General features: G+C 54.0%; 1 protein-coding gene across 3 annotated transcripts in view; it reads left to right on the top strand.

Moving 5' to 3' along the window:
• The first annotated feature begins 521 nt into the window (after positions 1–521).
• PLA2G6 (phospholipase A2 group VI) overlaps positions 522–6,933 on the top strand; it is a 59,412-nt gene continuing 53,000 nt past the window's right edge. For 2 of the 3 annotated variants that reach the window (XM_032416630.1, XM_032416629.1), the window contains exon 1: positions 522–613. The gene's annotated coding sequence lies outside the window, so the exon portion shown is untranslated. The remainder of the gene's footprint in view (positions 614–6,933) is intronic. The other variant, XM_032416631.1, reaches the window with a different exon arrangement.

Genomic DNA, 6,933 nt, shown 5'->3' with positions numbered 1-6,933 from the left:
AATACTTTCTTAGCACAACCATACTTAGTGTTTCTTATTTAAACTAAGAAAATATTGGTCGTTGAGCCAAAATTCTAATTTAACCGGGCGTCCCATATTCTTATTTGCTCAATGTGGGGGTCCCCAGCAAAAATCAAAGCAGGTTCCTCCCTGCCACGCCCTGTGTCTCTGCTGGTTTCACTTTTATCTTTCGAGCCGTCATTAACAGTAGGTTCTGGCTCCAGGGCTCCAGACTATTTCAGGAGGTGGAAGGCGGACGAGGAGACTCCCGCCCCTCATCGACATGTCCGCCAACGAGCCGGCACGCGGACCTTCCGCCCCGCACAGACGTGGCCGCGCCCCGCCGCGGAGGATTGGCTCCAGCCTGAAGCCCGGCCTCCCTCGGCGCTGGGAGCCCCTTCCATTGGGCAGTTAGAAAACATGGCGGAGCTCCGCCCCCGCCTTCCTCGCACCGCCCCCGCTCGCGGCGCGGGGGCGGGGCCCCAGCGGCGGCCGGAGGACGGGCTTCAGTGATTGGCGGAGGGCGGTGGCCGGGCCGTCACGTGGGGCCGGGATCCTTTGTTTGCGGAAGTAGAAGGAAGTAGAAGGAAGTAGAAGTGCTGAGTAAGCCGAGGTGAGTGACGGCGCAGGGGAGGCGGGGCCTGGGGGGCCCTTCTCCAAACCTCCTCGGCGGCCCAGATTCGGTGGTCGCCACCCCCACCCTCCTTCAGACCTCCCTTGTGTTCCCCGATTGTTAGTCGTGTCCTCCATTGACCCTTGTGTGACCTTCTGAGTCCCCGCAGCTTCCGCCCTCTGATCCCTCAGCGCCCCCAACTTCCACCTGTGACAGCTCTTGTCTCATTTCGAACTTGTGACCTCCCCAGGGACGCCAGCTTCGGCCCTGGATCCCTCCTTAGTACCCGTCTCCCTTGTGTGTCTCCCCTCTATCACTGACTTCCTTGGTCATCCCATCCCCGTCTCCCTCCAACTCTCAGGGCCCCCAGTTTTCACTCTGGGACGCATTGATTGTCCCATTGCCTTCCTGTGCCCTTCTAAGCGCTCCCGACTTTTCTGCCTCTGTATTCCCACCTGATCCCCCACATCCCCTGTTTTCTGCAGTTCTCCGTTTGTGTCTCCCCTCTTGTCCATTTTACTCTCCCCCCCTTTCTGACTCCCATCTACCTGCTTCTCTCTGCTTATTGTCTCTCATTTGCCTCCAGATTTCATCTCTGCCTGTGCCCCACCATGCTCCCTCCTTCCCCATAGCCTCCTCACCCCCGCGTCTCCCAGCCCAACTCTGTGTCCACCTCCTGCTTCCAGAGATGGCCTGCAAGCTGGTGATCTGGAAGGTGTGACCTATTTGACCTTGCCACTGGGATGGGCAGGTCCGTGGGTGTGGGACAAGGAAGGCTCAGGGATCTGTGCCCATTTTTTTTTAATGGACTATTCATGTGACCCCAAACAAATACCTTCCCTTCCCCTGAGCTTCTGGGTCTTTGCTTCACCTGCCCTTTTACGCACCCAACAGGATGTTAGGCAGGTTTGGTTTGGCAACACAGGAGCCCCACCCGTGGGCTGAATGCAGTGTTTTTGTTATTGTCCCTGCCTTAAAATGTACCTGGAGTTTGGAGGCTGTTTTCTGTCCCAAGTTGCAGTTTCCTTGTGACACAGGGATTATATTTCCTGCCCTTGTAAGGCTGCTGTGAGGTTGAAAATTTGAGAAAATGTAGAAGACAAAGCAATGGTTTTGCTATTGCGTCACAGCCAGGAAAGGGAAAGGGATAAAATGACAAAAGAAGGAGGGAAAGACAAGTAGAAGGCCCACTGTCTGCATTTAGCATTTGACAGTATTTATTGATCAGCTGCGGGGAGTCAGGCTCTTTTGTATGTTGTTGCTTTTACCATTCATTAATTCCTCATTTCTTTAACAAATATCACTGGACTGTTTATTGCCCTTGACCTAGCAATGTTATTCCTATTTAACATAAGAAAGAGGGCGAATGCGTTGCCTGAGGTCACACCAGTTGATGAGACTGGAGTCGCAACCTGCAAACCCTGCAGCCTGTGTGATTGGCCTGCTGTGGGAGGCTCACTGCTGTAGTCTCGGTGCCCGGGTCACTTTTTCTCCCTTCCACGGATTACTTTCTCAGTAGGTGATAGTATCCTCAATGAGAATTTCCTTCTCACTCAGCAGAATGACATCACCAAGAGATAGAGGAAGTGCTGTGTGTGCGTGTCTGCACACGTGTGCTGGGTGTGTGTGGAGGGGGTGAGGGGGGCCGTAGTGAAGAGGAGACCTTGTTACAAGAGCTTCACTTTGTAAGAGGGTGGCTCCTCGGAGAACATTTTCATAGGTCCATGCCTGACATGCCTCTTCTCTCTCTCTCTTTTTTTTTTAGTCCATCCTCATTTTTCTTTTTTGGGTGATCTCATCCAGTGTCATAGCTTTAAGTACCATCTCTACTCTGACAACTCCCAAATTTATATCTCCAATCCAGTCTAGATCTTTCCCTTGAATGATAGACTCACTTATATAATTGCTTGCTCAACATCTCAAATGTGGGCCTTTCAAAGTTAAAGGTATTTAGAATTAAGCTGATATATATCCCCTTCATCCCTACCCCACCTTCCACCGATGTCTGTCCCTCCCACTTACTTTCCCGTCTTTAGGAAATGGCAGTATTCTTCTTTCAGTTGCTCTGGCTGAAGCTGTGGGATTATCCTTGCAGCCTCTCTCCACCCCTCATCCAGCCAGTGATGTGCTAATGTCACTGCTTTGCTCCAAGCCCTGCGATGGCTTCTCTCGCTTATGTGTGCCTGGCACTCTGTTACTTCTCTGACTTCTCTGGCGTCCTTGCTGTACTTGGAACTCATCAGGCATGCTGCAGCCCCAGGACCTTTGCACTTGCTCTTCCCTCTGCCTGGACATTTCTTTACCTAGATATCCACACAGATTTTGGCCTCATTTCCTTTTAGTCTTTATTCAAGGTTAAGTTCTTGGTCAGGACTTCCCTGGTCACCCTGTCTAAAATTTCAGTCTCTACCTTGGCATTTCTTATCCCCCTTATTTGGTTCCCTTTTCTTCTCAGCATCTACCCAGTATCTAAAACCTATGTATATGTTTTGCCTATTTATCTTCTTTATTATTTAACTCTCGCTAAAGTAGAAGATCTGGGAGGGCAGGGATTTTTGTCTGTTTAGTTCACTAGCGAAGTCTCAGAAGTTAGAACAATGCCTGCCCCAGAGTAGGTCTTCGATAAATATTTATAGAGTGAATCATAAAATGATTCATAAAATGGGCCACCCTGTACCTAGGCACGAGCCCAACAATCTCTTCAAGTTATCGGTGTCTCCTGTCCTTGGGAGCTTCAGCAGCACGTTGGGGGGCAGTCTGCTGCTGGCTGTGGTCGTGCTAAGCGAGGCAAATGAAAAAGACACCTTTTCCTTTCTTGAAGGGCGTTTTACTCTGGCTCATATGAACGGTGGTGCATTTTTAGATGCGAGCCTTAGCTTTTGGAGGACAAGAGGCTGAAAATCAAGCCACTCAGCTACTTTTCCATTCAGGCTTTCTCCTGAAGGCAAGTTTGAGGATGACGAGATGCTGCTCCGGATGCTAACTAACTGGGTTCAGACCCTGGCAAGTCACATAAGCTCCTGTGCCTCAGTTTCCTGCGTGTAATATGAGTAGAAGTACACCTTCTCGTAGGAGTGTTTTGAGGATTAAATGTGGTAATTACCTCTGACACCTGGAGAGGCACCGGGTACTCACTGGGTGCTGGATGATTGTAGCAGTGTTGCTTCGTGTGTAAAGTGATGGGGGCAAGCCCTTTCCCCTTCCTCACTCACATTAGGAATGAGTTTGGGATGAGCTGGGGTGGGAGAGAACATTTGAAGGAACATTTTGTTTTAGAGGCAGCTTTGGAAGCCCAGAGGCTTGGGTGGGGCATGGAAAGGACATTTGACCTAACCCCTACTTCCGTCAGGTCTTATGCACTAATTGAGCACCTACTGTTTGCAGGCCCTCTGCCTAGTGCAGTTCAGGAGTCGGAAGAAGCCATGAGTCCAGCCGCCAGGCAACACCTCCCACTTCCTTTCTTTGGGCCTCAGTTTCCCTATGTGCCAGACAGGGATAACACCCACGCCTTCCTTCCTTCACGGGCATTTGTGAGCTTCAGGAGAGCTAACAGATGTGGGAACCCTGTGCTTTATGCGCGGTGGTCTTGCGAGAGGGCGGAGGTGATGCGGTCATGTACCAAGAGGCGCGGCTGGTGGGGCCTGAAGGAAGGAAGGCGGCGGTGCTCGGGCCGGGCTGGGTGCCCTGGGTGATCCTGCCGGGGCAGTGGATGGGGGAGACCTCAGCTGCACAGGAGGGGGTCGCTGGCCTGTGCCAATTGTTCCAATCATAGGACATCCTGTCATAAGCAGCCGGGGCTCGGGAAGCCTGATTTCCAACTCGAGCGGTTCTGCGTGTGCTCCCAGGATCCCCCACGAGGCCAGTCATGTGAGGTCAGCTTCCTGGCCCGGCTGCCAATGTGATCCTGTCACGCACCTCCAGGGCAGCTGTCCTGCCCCTCTGGCCAGGCTTCGTCAAGAGGGAAGCAGAGGGCTCGTAGAGTGTCCCTGCTTAGAGTCTGAATGAGCTTCAGGTATAAGCAGACTTTCCAGACCCAGAGCTCAGTGCCCCATAAATGTTCTGAGCGTTTCAAGGTGGTGGTGTGCTGGGCAGCCCGGAGTGGGTGGGGAATAGGGTGTGTGGCCTGTTACCACCCGCAAGGGAGTAAGAGAGGAGTGGAGGGTGCCTTGGAGGTGCCGGCCCTGGGGGTTTAGGGTGGCTTATTCCTTTGTCCTCACTCATTCACCAAGCATTTATTAAATATCCACTATAATCAGGAACAGCATGCTATGTGCTCGGATAAAAAAATAAAGAGGGGGGCAACCCAAACCAACAGATGCACCATCATTATCACAGGATAAATGCTCCTTTGGGGGAGCCCCTGGGCAGGGTGAGGGCACCCCCAGGGCTGAGGGGAGGGGAGGCACAGGGTAGGATTCTTAGACGAGGTAGCATGTGAGCCAATTCTTGAAGGACAGGAAGGGTTTATTCATTTATCTAACAGCAAAGTGAGGAGCACAATCTAGGCAGGAGTGCGAGCAGGTACATGGAGGCGTGAGAGTGGTATGTTTTGGGAGGTCTCTGGTGCAGCGTGGCTGGAGTAGGGGTGCAGGAAGTGGGCTGGCCAGGTCATGTGGATGCTTGCCTTCCTCTCCCTCCCCCCTCCACCCCCGCCCCGGAGCTTGGGCTCACCCTGGAAGGTGATGGGGAGCCTCTGGGCAGGTGTAAGCATCCGATGTGCATCCTGTGGTAGGCACAGAGGGCTTGTAGGGATGGATGGTGGGCCTGGCCCTCAAGGTGCTTGTGGACCCGAAGGGTATAACACAAGCTGGGAGCATTGCGGGAGGGACCAGCTGGGGCTCTGAGCCTCCATAGGGAGCCGCTGGGCCTTGAAGGACAAGCAGAGGCTCTGGCAGAGATGGGAGCGAAGGGGGTCAGGGGAGGACATTCCAGGGAGGACAGGCCAGAAAGTTTGACAGTTCAGGGCCTCTCTCTCTTTCTCTGAAAGAGATAACAGTCCAGACTAGGAGGTGGGTGGACGGGGCCCAGGGCCTGGCGGCTTTGCGCTTCCTCTCTTGCTTGAGACCTACCTGGGGTCCTTCAGGGAATTCGTGGCCGAGGTGGAAGCAGACATCTGAGGACGGGGTTCTCCCCTACCACCCCTGTAACCAGCCACACGCTACCCCCCCCCCCCCCCCCCCCGCCCCGTTGTGCTTCTTGAGCTTGTAGCCTCATCCACAAACTTGTCATAAAGCGCCCAGGTCGCAGGCTGGCTCTGAGCACGACTCTAAAGCGGATGCCGGCAGGATGGGTCCGTGGTGACCAGTATTCGTGTAGACCACGGCAGTGCCCATAACTCCCTGTGTGCCGCCCAAGCCCGAGGAAAATGCTCATTCCTGGCCAGGTCACACAGGCCCCTGTCCCCGTGCCCTCCCTTATGGTCTCTTTCGCTCCATCTGTGGGGAGGCCTCTTGCCCGGGTCCCCACTGCAAAGTTCAGCTCAAGAGTCACCTTGTGCACCCATCCTTTCCCGACTCTTCCCCGCAAGGGGACAGGGACTGGGTTTGGGTCCCCCTGTGACTACTCGTTTTATGAACCTAACCGGCCACTTCTGGGGAGCTCACCAAAGATGCCACCTGTCAGTTCCCATCTCCCTCTGACCCCAGTATTGCTGCTTTTTTTGTTTATTTTTTTGGTGGCCATCAACACATCTCACTTTAACTTGCCCTTCCAACACCCACAGTCTGAGGCCTCTCTGGACCTCCATTACTTCATCTCTAAAATGGGGACATTAATGCTTGTCCTTCCTGCCTTACAGCTCCTCTCCTCTAGGGTTGCCTTCTCCAGCAGCAGCTTCCTAAGCCTTCCCTGAAGGAATCAAGCAGGCAGGCGGGGGCCTTTGATAGGGGACAGGTGAGGAAAAGTAAGGAAAACAGGCCAGAAATGTCTGGCCTCCCCGTAGGGCAGACAAAATCGACACCTGGAAGCTGCAGGAGAGGCAGAATTGTTGGCGTCCCTCTCACCGCAAAAGCTCTTGGGTTCATGGCTTTCCTGCTTGTGGCGTCTGAGAGCTGCTCCAAGCCTCCGGTGCCCAGGAGTGGACAGCCCCTTTCATGTGACCTTGGTGTCCCCTGCGTCACCTATGAGCAGGGAGCAAGCCCAGGTGAGGAGCCCTAGAGAACAGTTGTCAGCAGGTAAAAGCAAATGTTGACCCTGTGGGGAGGTCAAGGGCAAGGGGCTGTGAGAAGTGAGAGGGGGAGGAAGCCGGGAAGGAGGGGGCCGCTCCCCAGCTGCGCACTACCCCCCCCCCCCCCCCCCCCCCCCCCCCCCCCCCCCCCCCC

Source organism: Phoca vitulina, unplaced genomic scaffold, assembly GCF_004348235.1.
Source record: "Phoca vitulina isolate PV1807 unplaced genomic scaffold, GSC_HSeal_1.0 scaffold19, whole genome shotgun sequence".
NCBI lineage: Eukaryota > Metazoa > Chordata > Mammalia > Carnivora > Phocidae > Phoca > Phoca vitulina.
This window is presented reverse-complemented; position numbering and strand designations above follow the sequence as displayed.